Consider the following 15,708-nt stretch of genomic DNA (forward strand, 5'->3'; position numbering starts at 1 on the left):
AATGTGTAAAACTTAACAATTGTTTATGGCCTAATATACAGAATGATGTCCTAAACAAAATACCAAAAAGTAATTATATTAAGAACTCTTGGGGGTAGGGAGGAAATGGGGATATGTAGTTCCAAGGCTGCTAAGTTGCAATTAGTAGAATGAATAAGTTTAGAAATTTAATGTACAGCACGAGGATAATAGCTAATAATATTGTTTTGTATACTGGAAGTGTGCTGAGAGAGTAGATTTTAGGTGACCTCACACACACACACAAACACACACACACACACATGCACTCCAAGGGATAACTGTAAGATGATAGATATGTTAATTTGCCTGAATATAGGAACTATTTCATTATGTATATTAAAAAATTATCTTGTATAACTTAAATATAAACTATAAAATATTTCTTAAAATCTCTTAAAATTTCATTATCACTAAATTTAATAAGAAATTTGTTCATTAAGGGGAACCTTTTAAAAACATAAAAAACAAACCACAAATTGGGAAAAGATACTTGAAAATGATAAATCAACAGAAAATTAATAACATGAATTTATAAAGTTCTTCTTCACATTGACAAATAGAAGACCACCCAATAGAAAGATAGGGCAAGGGATGTGAATAGGCAGTTCCACAGAAGAAACCCAAGTGGTCAGTAAGCACATGGTAATATATTCAATCCATCACGAATGAGAAAAGTACAAGTTAAAACCAACCAAAATGAGATATAATTTTACAGTGACCATCGTAGCAAAAATGTAAAAACAAAGTTGGACAAAAACAAATATTGGTGAGAATGGGAAGCCCAATAGGAATTCTTATATACAGTTTGTGGTCGTGTAAATTTATATGGCAATTGCTGTATGCAGTTGGGTGAATTTGTATTTGTCAGTTCAGCTAGACCAAGTTATGTTTCCCAGCACTGCTGTCTTGCTTAGTTCTAAGTTAATGCAAGCCACAAGAGATATTCTGTGCAAGAGCTGGCAGGTGAAAGTGAAACAGCAGCTATGTACCTATGCTTGAAACAAGAATTGAGAACACCACATACGAATTCAGCTTACACGTATTGTCAGTTGCTGCTGGCTCACTGGGGCTCTGTGGGGCACCATTTGGCCCACAGCACTTACACATCCGGTGGCTTCTGCAGGATCCTAGTTGGGACAGCATCTCTGCCCCAGGGATATTTCATTCTTTCTGGTGGCATCTATTTTTTTCTAGGAGGAAGCACCTGGTATTACTAAGAATTATGCTTCCTGTCAATGATACCGACCTGACTTCAGCAGAAAGAAAGCACACTGACATTATATAACCATATGTTGTAAAAGAGAGGGGAATTTAATTCTGTGATGAAGGATATCATGTTCTCCTAGAAGGTATTCTTATGGTCAAAACTGAAGTCTCAGAGGCAGAGGGAGAAATATGAAGGTTTCAATTTGCCATCATGGATTCCAGCTTATCCATCCTCTGTTCTACTTAGTATCATCTTGCCTTCCTGACTACCTGCTCTACTGATGTTAGGCTCCAACCCCAAGCACAAAACAGCTTTATACAGACTTTTAACCAGCTGCTGCAAATATATAAGGTCAAATTCTTATCATAAGTTTCTTATCACATATAAGTAGGATTCTGTTTCTTCGATTTAATCTCAACTGTTTCAACTAATTATGACATAGACATAATAAGACAAATTGCAGCAAGCAATGGCTTGACATTTTATTAACCATGAAAAAATACCAACTTTTCATTTATTTAAAGACAAAAACAACACATAAAATTCACCTCTCTTAAAACTTATGGTCTGTGTACTTTCTTTCTCCTGAACTCAGGTCAGTATCACTGACAGGAAGTATAACTCCTAGTAATACCAGGTGCTTCCTCCCAGAAAAAAGTAGATGCCACGAAAAATGATGAAATATCCCTGGGGCAGATTTAGGTGTCACCTGACACACATAGAGCATTTGTGCAGAGACTAAAAGATTGATCTGAGAAACCACTTCCTGGGATGAAATGAAAGCCAGGCAGAGAATCCCATACCCAAATATAATCTAAAGGGGTTAGACTGAGAAAAAGAACACCGGTGAGACAAAGGGATTTAAACTGGAGGAACAAGAAAAGAAAAAGTGAGTATATATTTGAAGGTGAGAGGTAGAGCCTAGAGGAATCCATTGAGGCAAAGGAAGCCAGCTCTAGCTAGTTGTTTTTCTAATGGTCCCTGGTGACTAAAAAGCAAGTCACAACCATGATTTTACTATTTTTTTATATTTTTTTCACAAAGCATCTTTAAAGACACTGCAGAAATCTGGGGGAAACTTCAACAACATGTTGATCCAAAGAAAGAACTATAAATGTACTACCTGTCAATTGCAACACTAAAATATAGATCAGTTAAACTAGTCATAATGACATGTAAACCTCATATATCTGGACTTCAGTATTTTGATCAATATCTTGAATGCCCTAATATTCTGGCTATAGATGGACATCTGGCAATAAATGATTAACTTGTAATGTATGAAAATACTGTTTAGCTTTGATAAAATGAGTAGTAGTAATTTGAATGTATGATTTCAATGGATTTTAAAATATTTCTAAAGAAAGAAAAATAATGACTCCAACTCTTTAGCAAAAATATCATGAGACATATAACCAAAACAAAAATGTCTTGACTTTGAATACAAAATTTTTTTTTCAATTTTCAGCTATTTCTTTCAAATTTGTGTCTCCATATTCACTGTGCTTTCTGTTTTGGTACAAAAATATTTTCTTAAAATTGGATGTAATAATCATCAAAATTTTGCATTGTATTTTAAATTTAATGTAGAGTTACTTGACTTAATTCTGTGGCAACTTTTTGTGAAGTGGGGTATCTTTATTTATGTTCCTAATTTTAGCAAATTTTTGTCATTACAAGCAACTCAATAAGTATTATATACAAAAGTATGTAAAGTTTCAATAATATGCATTCTAAAACATATCATTTCTAATGATAAAATTTTATATTCTCCGATTTATAATTTCACAGTCACTACTAAAAAAACTTTTGAATATTAGAAAAAACTACATTGCTCATTTTGGTGAATGAACTTAGCCAGAAACTCAATTTGCAAATAATGAAATCTAAAATAAGTGTAAATTTTGTTAAATATCATGGGGAAAGAATTTGAGGTAACTGGGAAGTAAATGTCTACTAATCTTATTTTTGGGTCTAAACAATGGTAACCTAGGGGTTTGCATTCTCAAAGGCATTTATGTCCAATAGATTTACATAATCCCAAAGGTTCTCTAAATAAAAATTTGTGGGTTCTGGCTCTACTATAACATTAATCAAGATCAAATTAAGGATTTATGGCTTATAATAAAGTAGTTCCAGTGTCTATCACCTATTTTTCTAAATAGTTCATCAACTGGCTTTTACACTAGATTAAGTTCCTTCCCTGTAGAAGAAAACAGCTCAAGTCTTAACTCCTACAATTTATATGACAAATAAAAATCAATACAAGTGTTCTTGTTAATGGTCTTATAAGAAGAAGCCAGAATATCTGGAACAGGAGACAAAACAACTCCAGGGTCAAGTCTACTCATCTTTGGATTCCAGCATCTTAGACTTCCCAAGAATAATGGCTCTCATATTATCCTCTTACCTTCTGAACTGCAATCTTTCTTGAATTATGAGCCTAACTGTGCATGGCAGAAATGTTTCTTTAACAATCCTAACTTTATCACACTGAAACACTACGAGACAGTGCAATAAACCCATCTTCATAGCTTTAAATATTACTATAATTTAAGAAGTACAAATGTTATGGAATTTCATAGATATTGGAAATGAATCATCTGTTTAAACCCTATCACTTTTTATTTGAGGAAATTAAAGATCTTCAAAACATAAATACTGAGCCCAAAGTCTTAAGCCTAAAGAGAAAATTTAAACTAGAACATAGATACGTGATTTTTAGCTAATATTATCATCCAGTTGGACGTAGGAGCATAGGAATTTAGAGCAGAAAGACAGTCTAATTCTATCCCTTTATTTTATAGACAAGCAAACTGGGCTATAATGATTTCAAATTTGCTTAACGGAGTGAAATTATCCATAGGGTTTGTGAAATCAAATGCTGAAAGCCCAAAAAATGCTTCCTTCTGTTTTGATATATAAGCAGAAAGCACTGCCTTAATCTATATTCTTTCAGAATCTTTTTTTCTGGCAGTAGTTATGACTTTTCTGTACTTTGAGGCCCAAATAGCTTTGTTTCAAAAACAAAGTGCATTTTCAAAAGCAATTTTCTAATATCAAAATAATAATACAATCAGCCAAAACACTCACTAAATCAGGCACTCTACCAGGTTCTCTTCTAGGTACAGGACAAGACAAACAACTAAAGCAGTTCCATTCTAGAAAGACAGACAGACAAGCTGAGACCTAGCTACCAAGCAGGCAAGCAGATAAATAAATATAAGATTATTTTAAGTATTAATAAATGCGATGGCCAAAATTCAAAACTCAACATTGAGTGAGACTATGTCCTAATCAGAATGATTCAATAACTAAAAAAAATAGTTTATTCCTAGCAAGTGTCTTGTAAAGAGGGAGTTTCAGGAAGAGAAATTTCTGTGCCAATTCATACAGACTACTAAAAATCGCTAGAGGAGCTATATTGCTTTGGTTTATTTCTTAAAGTACCAAAGTGTTTTCAACAGCGTGGGAACCAATGAAGTAAGAGTGAATAAAACACTTTAATTTGAAGTAAAACATTCTCTCTCTCTCTCTCTCTCTCTCTCTCCCTCTCCCTCTCTCTCTCTCTCTCTCCCTCTCCCTCTCTCTCTCTCTCTCTCTCACACACACACACACACACACACACAACTCACAAACAAGCACAGAAAACCAAATATTTTAGATCATTGTGGCTGCTATAATAAAATACCATAAACTGGGTGGCTTGTAAACCACAGAAAATTATTTCTTAACTGCTCTGAGGCTGGGAAGTCCAAGATCAAAGAGCCACAAATTCAGTTTCTGGCGAGATTCACTTTCTGATTCAGTGAGGGCTCCTTCTTTCTGTGTCCTCACATGGCTAAGGTTTGGGGGGTGGAGTTAGCACTCTGGGGTCTTTTTTAGAAAGGCTCAATTCCTAATTCCCTCCCAAAGATCCACCTCATAATACCATCACCTTGAGCGTTAGGATTTTGACACATGAATTTGGAGGGTGGCACAAGCACAACTGGATCATAGTAGCAAATGTTAAGAAAGTGAGGAGGGTGAGGAACCTCATCCCACAAGAAATGCTACAAGAAACTCTGAGTTTCATTAAATCAGTGACTAATAAGAATATCTAACGATCTAATAATTGGTCTTATTCCTTCACCAGATTCTAGGGAAGACATCTAGGATATCGCACCATTTTCCTGTTTCCTAATTTCTAAGGCATATTTTCATTTTTTTTACTTAAATCTACAAATTATTCAAATCTAAACATTTTTATTAAAAGTAACATAGGTCTACTTTAGAAATTTAAAAAAATACGAAGATGTATAGGAAATGAAATATTTAAAAAGCATGACTATCTCGTCTAATTACTAGAGCTGTCTCCTAAGTGATTTTCTTACTGGTCATTGTTGCCTTCTCCTCCAGCTTAGGATCCACTGCACAGTGATGCTGACCACTCTAAAATGCAGAAATGATGACGGTACTCCTTCACTTAAAATATTGACATGACCCAACTCCTTATTCCCACTGTGTTCAAGGAATCCAGATTTGCAGTAGTTTAGAAGGCCGTGCATGTTCCTACCCCTGCTCAACTCTCCCACTTCATTTGTTTTGACTCATTCTGGGCCCTCTGAGGCTTTATGCCACCCATTTCTCCAAGGAAACATTTTCTTTAATTGCAAGACTCATGAGCATTCTGTGTCCTATACCTAAAGTACATAGAGGCAGGTACCACCCTTTTCACTAAACAAATCAGACACCCTTCCATGACCAAATGAGACATAGCTTCAGCCAATATGAGTTTGATGTTTGTCTTATATTCCTTTGAAAGACTCTGTTGGTTTTCTCCACTTCATTGCTTTATATTATGATTATTTGTAAGTACCTTCTACATGCCAGTCATTGCTCTAGAGGGAAAAGAAGTAAGCAAAACACACAAAACAGCCACTCAGTAGCATTCTACATTCTAATAAGGAGAAGCAGACAATAAATAATACAATTTATAGATATCACATGAACAGATGTTAAAAAGTCCAATAAAGACTGGTTAGGGGAAAAAGATTTCTAGGGAATTCTCGTTTATATCAAGTGATCAAAGAGAAACCCAATGAGATTGGACATCAGAACAGAGATTGGAAAAAGTAAAGGAGCAAACCATGTGAATTTCTAGAAGGAATATATTCCAGGCTGAGGGAAAACAGAGTGAAAAGACTGCGAGGTTTCCACAATCCCTGTGTTTTCAAAGGTCAACAAGAATGCCAGTGTTGGAGTTGAGAGAAAAAGGAGAACATTTGAAAATGAGGCTTTCCATCTGGGATTCTCAAATGCTATTTTAAATCCAATATTTCTTTGATATAAGGGGGTAACCTGGACATTCTAGGATATTTAGCAACATCCGTGGACTCCATTCACTGGATGGTAGCAACATCCACAGCCCCCCAACTCCCTACCCCCATTTCCACCCAGTAATGATCATCAAAAATTATCACATTTTCCCTGGGGGAGCAAAATCAGCCAGCAATTGAAAACTGCTGTTCTAGAGGTAGCAAAAACAAGATTGTGCGAAGTGTTATGCGCCATATTCAAATATTTGCCTTTACCTTGAGTAAAACGTATGCCAGTGTAAGGCACTCAGCACAGAATTAACATTAACTTCAGTTATGAAAATCATTCCTGCTTTTGTGTTGAGAATAGGCTACAGGATAACAAGACAGAAATAGCACAGTAATCCAAGCAGGAGATAAAAGTTGTTCAGATCTGTACGACAGAAGTGGAAGTGATGAGAACTGGTCACATTCTGGAAAGTCACCAGATTTCCCAGCATATTGTAATGGGTGTGAGAAAAAGATAGCAATCAAGGATAATTCCAATGTTTTGGGAACATTAGACTTGCTCTGAACTGAGATACAGAAGACTAAAATTGGAATGGGCTCTGAGAGAAAGAAAAAAGGAAAAAACAGTCATTAAGACTAAAAAGGTGTTGACATGGATGTGTTTAAAAGGGAACACTTCCACATTGCTGGTGGGAATGTAAACTAGGACAGTTACTATGGAAAACAGGGCAGAAATTCCTTAAAGAACTAAAAGTAGAAATACCGTTTGATCCAGCAATCCCACCACTGGTTATCCACCCAGAGGAAAGTAAGTCATTATACGAAAAAGATAATTGCACACGCATGTTTAGAGCAGCACAACGTGAAATTGCAAAAATATGGAACCAGCCCAAATGTCCATCAATCAACAAGTGGATAAAGAAACTATGGTGTATATATAATACTACTCAGCCATAAAAACGAATGAATTAATAGCATTTGCAGCAACCTGGATGGAATTGGAGACCATTATTCTAAGTGAAGTAACACAGGAATGGAAAACCAAACATCGTATGTTCTTACTCATAAGTGGAAGCTAAGTTATGAGGATACAAAGGCATAAGAATGATACAATGTACTTTGGGGATTTAGGGGGAAGTGTGGGAGGGGAGTGAGGGATAAAAGGCTATAAATTGGGTTCAGTGTATACTGCTCAGGTGAGGGTTGCACCAAAATCTCACAAATCACCCCTAAAGAACATACTCACGCAACCATATACCACTTGTTATTCAAAAACCTATGGAAATAAAAAATTTAAAAATTAAAATTAAAAAGGTGTGCTACAGAGAAGGAGGAAAACCAAATGAGTGTTGTATCCAGGGAGGCAAACGATGAAAGAGTATTAGGGAGTAGAGAATAAATAACTCCACCAAATCCTTCTGACGAATAAGAGGAAAACTGGGAATGGCATTGGACTTAACAATATGAAGGTTACTTTTGTCAATGCTAAGAGGATTTTTGATGGAGCGATGGGTGCAAAAGCCAAAATAGAGTGCATTAAAACTGACTTTCCCCTAGTGTTCTATTATTGGAATGCTAAGGATGTGGGAGTTATTCATATCCTACTGCTCAAGATCATCGCTGAGGTCTGGGAAGGGGAGGGGAGTGGAGGGGAGGGAAGGAGAGGAGAGTGGAGGGGAGGGGAGGGGAGAGGAGAGGAGAGGGGAGGGGAGGAGAGATGAGAGGAGAGGAGAGGGGAGGGGAGGGGAGACGAGAGGAGAGGAGAGGGGAGAGGAGGGGAGGGGAGAGGAGAGGAGGGGAGGGGAGAGGAGGGGAGAGGAGGGGAGAGGAGGGGAGAGGAGAGGAGAGGAGAGGAGAGGAGCTATATTTGACAAATTACCTAACTACACCGTAAGCAAATGTTTTGAATCCTTGAAGGCAGAGATGTTCATTGGCATTTTTTCCTTTGTAACTATACAATAATGCTTGGAAGAGAGTAGGTGCTCCGTAAATAAGTATAGCCTTTGAAGATATCCCATAATTCCTATTTTATAAAAATATATGCCATAGAAATAGTCACAGAAATATTTATAGTTGTACGTTGAATTCTCAGTGTTTTACAATTTTAGTATTTTGGCAACAAGGCCAGCCACAAATTATATCAAGATCATTTAATTGGTGTCATATCATCTTAAATAAGAGCACAAAAAATAGAGAAATTATTTTCTAATCAGTTGTAACTTGGTAAACTATTTCGAAATTATTATTCAGAAAGATGAGAAAAAGACCAGGAAACCCAAGGAAACACAAGTGAGAATACATAGAGACTAACGGGAAAGAATAAACATGTAAAAGATGAAAAAAATGAACTAAAGGATGGAAAACAAATGAGTTATTTAGAAGAAAGTTATGGCAAAATCAGAATAACTGAAGCCGTGAATAAATTTAAGACAAGTAGAGTGACAGCAGGAATACTTCCAATATATCTAATAATCAGGAACACATTGAAAATGAAGGAACAGTTGCCTTGGACAAAAAAAAAAAAAAAAGCTTACCTTTGAAGATTTGGCCATCTTAGAATCATATGTCTGGATTACTGAAGTGGAGGAACTAGAATGCTAGAAGTATACTGCAGGATAATTCATATCCCCTTATATTTAGTCATGATATATACTTGAATCTGAACCTGAGTATAAGATTTTTTTAAACAACTTAAGACTAAAATAATGAAGTAATGCTGTTATGCATATAAAAATGAAATATTATAGCAATTGCATTTAGTTTGTTGGTTTCTCAGGGAACTATAGACAAGTACAGAAAAACGCTTTGATTCTTAATTTGTAATATGTGCTGATTATTATTTTATTCAATTTTACTAATATGCTGTAATTAAACCAAAAGCAAACCTAAGTATACTATTTATGATTCCACCTTTTTGGAAGAGGGCTTAGTCATGTGGACTTAGGATAAGTCATGGAAAAGAAATGGAATTGTGCCACACAGTTGTATCATCAAATGCAATTTTCAAAGTACACAGCAAATCACATACCTGAATTTTGTTCTCAAATACTGGGCAGAACAGCACTATCAAACACAAGAGTCACAGAAACAACTCCACACAGTCCACAGATGTAAATAGGAATAAGAGTCACATTAAAATCTCATGCCCTATTCAGGCCTTTGGCTATGAAGTTAACCCCCAAATCACCTACTATTTGTATCTCAATATGGCCATACTATTCTTACTTTCTATTCTATATGCACTAACACTTATAAAAATAATTTTTAATTAAAAATAGCCGTCCTTGTGAAAGGCATCTATTTCTGTTTTAAAAAATCAACTCCTAGTGCTGATGACTGAAGTAAGAAAATAGTTAAATCTGAGAAAGTGATGATGTTTAGGTGGAAAACATCCTAGGGTTAAAACAATACAATGAAATATTATATTCTACAGTGGTTTCAATTAATAATCTAAATGAACTCATTTTTTCTGACCTATACAGAGACAAACAAGAAAGTTTATAAAACATCAGTACTTTTGGGGAAAACTTTATGCTACATGAATTCTTGTTTGTTAGTTTGTTTTGAGATGGAGTCTCGCTCTGTTGCCCAAGCTGGAGTCCAGTAGCGTGATCTCAGCTCACTGCAACCTCTACCTCCCAGGTTCCAGCAGTTCTCCTGCCTCAGCCTCCTGAGTAGCTGGGATTACAGGTGCACACCACCACCCCCAGCTGATTTTTTTTTTTTTTTTTGTATTTTTAGTACAGACAGGATTTCACCATGTTGGCCAGACTGGTCTCAAACTTCTAACCTCAAGTGATCTGCCCACCCCATGAATTCTTAAAGGTGTGTCTTAAGAAACTGTCAGAGTTCTACTGTACCAACAATTTCCAAGGAGTATTAATCATTGAGGTTAAAGAATGTGCCTAAATATTCAATTGAACTTATTTAGAAACGCCTGTTTTCAGAACAATGATCTCCACAGGCTATAAGGACTGTGTGGAATTGTTTCTGAGAATCCCGTGTTTGATTAGTGCTCTTCTGCCCAATATGTGAGAACACAATTCAGGTATGTGATTTGCTGACTACTTGGAAAATTACATTTTGATGATGCAACTCTGCAGGCAATCCCATTTCTTTTCTAGAGTGCTTCCATAATAAATATGTTCTGGTGTTTCACTAACTCTCATAGGTGTCATTTCTATCACTACATTTGTGTTTCTAAGATTGAGCTATTGAAGTAGTGTTTACACTACTTCTTCTACATGGTTTCCTATCTAATATGAATGATAACTGAAGTAGCTATGTCTACAATGGATCATTGACATTTTTTCTCCCAAAGGATTATCTCTTTGAGTTTTTCAAAATGATGTTTCCTGAACCACACCTGATACTGCCTGGGTAACAACTTAATTCACAGTACACCAGGAGAATGTCTCCCTTTTTGTATCTCCAACTGTATTTGCTTCACTTTAAAGTAGTATCGTGTTTTGTATTATTATTATTTTAATTTAATGAAAGAATAAGAAATCATTAAAGTTTGAATAAATTAAAATATTCAGGTGCCATACACTTATATTGCTCCTGGATAAGAAAAATAATGTTTAAAGTTTTTTATGCCAATGCAAAGAAAGAAAAGGAAAGTTACATTTTAGGAGAATCTATTCTGTCTGTGGTTATTAACCCTCTCAATAAAGCTACAAGGTAGCATTTGTTTCTCCATTTCACCAAAAGTCACAAGGCTAAGTACCTAGTATATGGAAAATTTCAAACTCAAAGTGGAATTTGAAATAATGTTCCTATGGTTCCAAAGGCTGTCACTTTTTTAGTATGCTGTATTCTTTTCTATACAACTATTTCACTTTCATTATAAGAAAATTCAGCCTGAAGTACATACGTTAACTTATCCATTTAAACACATTATCACATAATTTTTTGTATCTGAAAAAAAAATGTAGCCCATATAATACTGAGAATGAAGATTTAAAGAATGCCTTTCTGAATCCAATAACCAGAATATTGAATATTCACTAAAAATCCCAGTAAGCGTGTTTTATAGGTGAAAACTCTTGCAGCATGTTGGCATGCTTTACTTTCAGAACTATTCTTCACAAGGAATGCTTGAATGGCACAAATAATACTAATATTAGTACACAGGTATTAATACTATTAATAATGTTAATATATCATTTATTAAGTTTTACATTAATAATATTAGTACTGATGCACTAATGTTAATAATATAACAAGTAGTTAAGTACAAACAATCTCAAATGATCTTGAACTCTTGCTACAGAGGTAACATGACAAATTCTGGCCTTTACCATGTTGTCATGGGGAACTTACTGGCTTTCAATATGAAGCAACTCTGAGTTTTTAATTATCTCATTTACAAAGGAAGATTTACAATGAAGTTATGATCATATATTTGTGGACACTTTCTAAAACTAAGATATATTAAATTCAATGAAGATTACTGTCACTTTCTATGCCAATCTCTATCTCTACCACCACCCGACAAAAATACAAACAATTATACTATAATATCGAGGCTACAGGCATGTTGGATAATTGGGTTAAGGTACAACTGTATTGGTGATATATTTTGTTTGGGTGAGTGAATCAGGCTAGGGGCAGAATATAGATTTCTGATACATAGGACAAACATCTTTTTTCTATTCTATCTCACTTTTCAAACATGTTTGGTAAATTTTATCAAGATTATACTGGTAGGTCAAGTAGGAAATAGCAGTCAGACAATATATACTTATCTTTTTAAATAGTTCCCCCATGTTAGAGCTTCCCATTCTCTATATTTTATGGAAAGTTTTTGTTATTCCCAACGGTGATGAGGTGAGCAGTGTTTGTATTTTGAAATATGAGGTTAGAGTAGGCAAAGAGATTAGGTCAGTGGTAGTTTTACTGAAGGCAGAAAAAAATCTAAAAAATTATAAATATGTATTCAGCTGAGACCTCATCAGAATGATATAGTTAGTTGTAAAGATATGATACTTTATAAAAAAGATATTGATCATCTTGTGAAACAAATGAACTTAAATTGCCATCTAGTTTATTGCTGGAGAGATAATTTCTTTGACATTAGTTTAACTTTCATGCTCCATTTATACTTATAAAAGCTTTTAAGAGACCAAACCAGATTCTCATTGTCTACCTAAACGCAGTGATATTGGCAACAATTATTCTCTTCTAAAATGAACAGTCAAAAAGATATGCAATTAATATGGATTTTAACAAAGATATTGGCAAATGTATTTTTTAAAAACAAAAATCTCATTACCTTAACGATTGTATTGAGCAATTCACTTTCCAAGATGTCATATATTTGAGATTACCTATTCTTAGCACAGTTCTTCCAGTCTACCTCAGAAATAAAATAAAAACTTTTTATCTTATTTTCTAAAATCTGCATTATTCTTGTGACAGTTATCTGCTCAAGATTACATCATTTTTTCTGCATAAAAGCCAGTTTCCAGTAAGTATATGGAACTTAGTATTAAAGCTAGTCATTTCACATTACATTTGAATTATGCTTAATTTCTAAAGTATTTCAACATATTATCTCTCTTGATATTATAAATACATCAAGGGTTAGATCAGATTGTTATCACTCTACAATGGCAGAATCACGACTCCAAGTTTTTATTGTCTGGTCATGTTTACCATTTTCACAATTGCAAATAATGCCTAAAATACTAGTAGATTTGCACATACATTACAGAAACAACTATGATAAAGAATGGGACGAATTGGAATAATTCTAATGCTGTAAGTTTTAAATAATAAAATTTGTTATTTTATTATAAAAACGAAGGAGTCCTTCTTACACATAGAGTATTGTTATGAACACAGACTGATACACAATTAAAATATGCAATTTTATAACTAAATAGGTACATCATCAAGGCAACTGTAGTGTTCCCTTTGAGTGAAGAGAAAAAGAAGGAAAAACGCATTTGAAACATTGCCTGTAGGTGTCTTTGTTACTTAAAAGTTTCAAGAGCCTTCCTAATAGCATGCTTCCAAGATACTCAAAGAATTTCTTAATTAAAATTGTATTGATGTATTGTATCTGCAGAGATAATTAAATACAACACTAGTTTTCTCTTGCAAAAACACATTTGTCTTGCCAAGAAAGTAATTGAGAAATAGAGTTGAGTGACTCAACCTTGATACAGAAACTTTTGCCAGAAAAGTTTCTTCTGTTAAGAAAAGTCTGAGGATTAGCCACTGCTATATAGTTTGATCTAATTTCTTTTTGTCTTAATTGAATGTGAAAAATAATGGCATAATAAAACAAATGCATATTTCTCCCCATTAGTTCACGACATACAAAAAAAGTTAAGCCAAGTCAGATTTTGAAGTCAACTGAGAGCCGATGCCTTATTCACTTGGTAGCATTCATCTGTTTCATCATGATGCTCTCTTTCTCTGTTTTTCTGTTTCATCATGATGCTCTCTTTCTCTGTTTTTCTGTTTCATCATGATGCTCTCTTTCTCTGTTTTTCTGTTTCATCATGATGCTCTCTTTCTCTGTTTTGAACAGTCACTGAACTATTAAGTTGGACTTTTTCATTTTAAAATACAAGTTACTCTCACATGCCTGCATCCCAATGATAATTATTGCTCTGAAAGAGCAGTTCCAATGAAAAGATTTGCTGTTCATTCATTATCGCTGAGTTACTGTGATAACATCCCAGTTACTGGAGCTTACAGTTGCAAGGTTACAATAGAAAACAGTGGAAAGGAAATTCTAGGGAACCCATCAGCCCAGACTTACACAAAAAAATGTATTTATTGCTACGCAATATATAATATCTTTTAAATCCTTAAACCCAAACAAAGATTTAGAAAAAAAAAATGATTTTGTTAGAGAGCACAGCACATTGACTCAAATTTTCAAAAGCCTTACTATCTCAGCACCAAATAACGTCAGATGAAGTTAAAGAAGGCTATCTAAGAGCAAATATGATCCAAAGGCTTCATTCTGATGTCTTAGTGAGAAAAAAAGCAGGAACTCAACCTCTACCCAGGCCGTAAGCACTTCAGAATACTGACAGTGGTTGAGGTATTTGAGGATAGAGGTCCAAGAAAGAACCATCCAGTCGTGAGCAAGATGACCTCCAGTAAGTGAGCAAATTCCTACCTCCAAGAGTTTACAGGTTCAGCACTTGTGCCATGTCCCAGTGGAAACGTGAAAAATATAAAGTTGTGAAACATTCTTACAGTGCAGTGACTTTCAGAATGACAATTAGGACCTCAAAAATCTGCTTATCTGTAAGGCAATGATAGAGCACTTGCAAAAACTGTCTAAATTACCTTTTTTTGAAATTCCAGAAGTTAACCCAAAACTTCCATCACTCTGCAGGGAACTTCTTCAAGGAAAATAGCTGACCCTCAGTAAAAAACAGAAAGGCTTGTACCATTTTATTTTATTTTATTTTATTTATTTTTATTTTTTATTTATTTATTTTTTTGAGACGGAGTTTCACTCTTGCTGCCCAGGCTGGAGTGCAATGGCACAATCTCTGGTTCACTGCAACCTCTGCCTCCTGGGTTCAAACAATTCTCCTGCCTCAGCCTCCCAAGCAGCTGGGATTACAGGCATGTGCCACCACACCCAGCTAATTTTGTATTTTTGGTAGAGACGGGGTTTCTCCATGTTGGTCAGGGTGGTCTCGAACTCCCAACCTCAGGTGATCCGCCCGCTTCGGTCTCCCAAAGTGCTGGGATTACAGGCATGAGCCACCGCCCCCCGCTGGCTTGTACCATTTTAACTTGCCCTATTCTCATCTCATTTTCGTCGGTTCCACAATAACCTTGAACACCAGCAGCTTCACCGCCATGGTAGTGAAACCAAGCAGCCCAGTAGCTACTAGAAACAGTTAACTGGATTTGGATCTCCTCAGAATGCTTGTCCCCACATATGTAATCTGTCTGGCAGCGCCTTGGGAAATCTCCATTAGCAAGGCTTTTCTTTATTTCACCTAATCCAGTGTTCAACAGGAAAAGTCTTGTCTCCAGAACATTTATTGAAACTAATTGGTTCACATGGCAACTGCCTGAGGCCAAGATAACAATTGAGGCAAACAAGAGGTTGGGCAAAAAGGAAGATGAGAATGAGATGTTCCTAGTGGGCTTGGAAAAGCTTCAATGTATTACTGGGGATCTAGAAGG

Source organism: Pan troglodytes, chromosome 21, assembly GCF_028858775.2.
Source record: "Pan troglodytes isolate AG18354 chromosome 21, NHGRI_mPanTro3-v2.0_pri, whole genome shotgun sequence".
Classification (NCBI taxonomy): Eukaryota; Metazoa; Chordata; class Mammalia; order Primates; family Hominidae; genus Pan; species Pan troglodytes.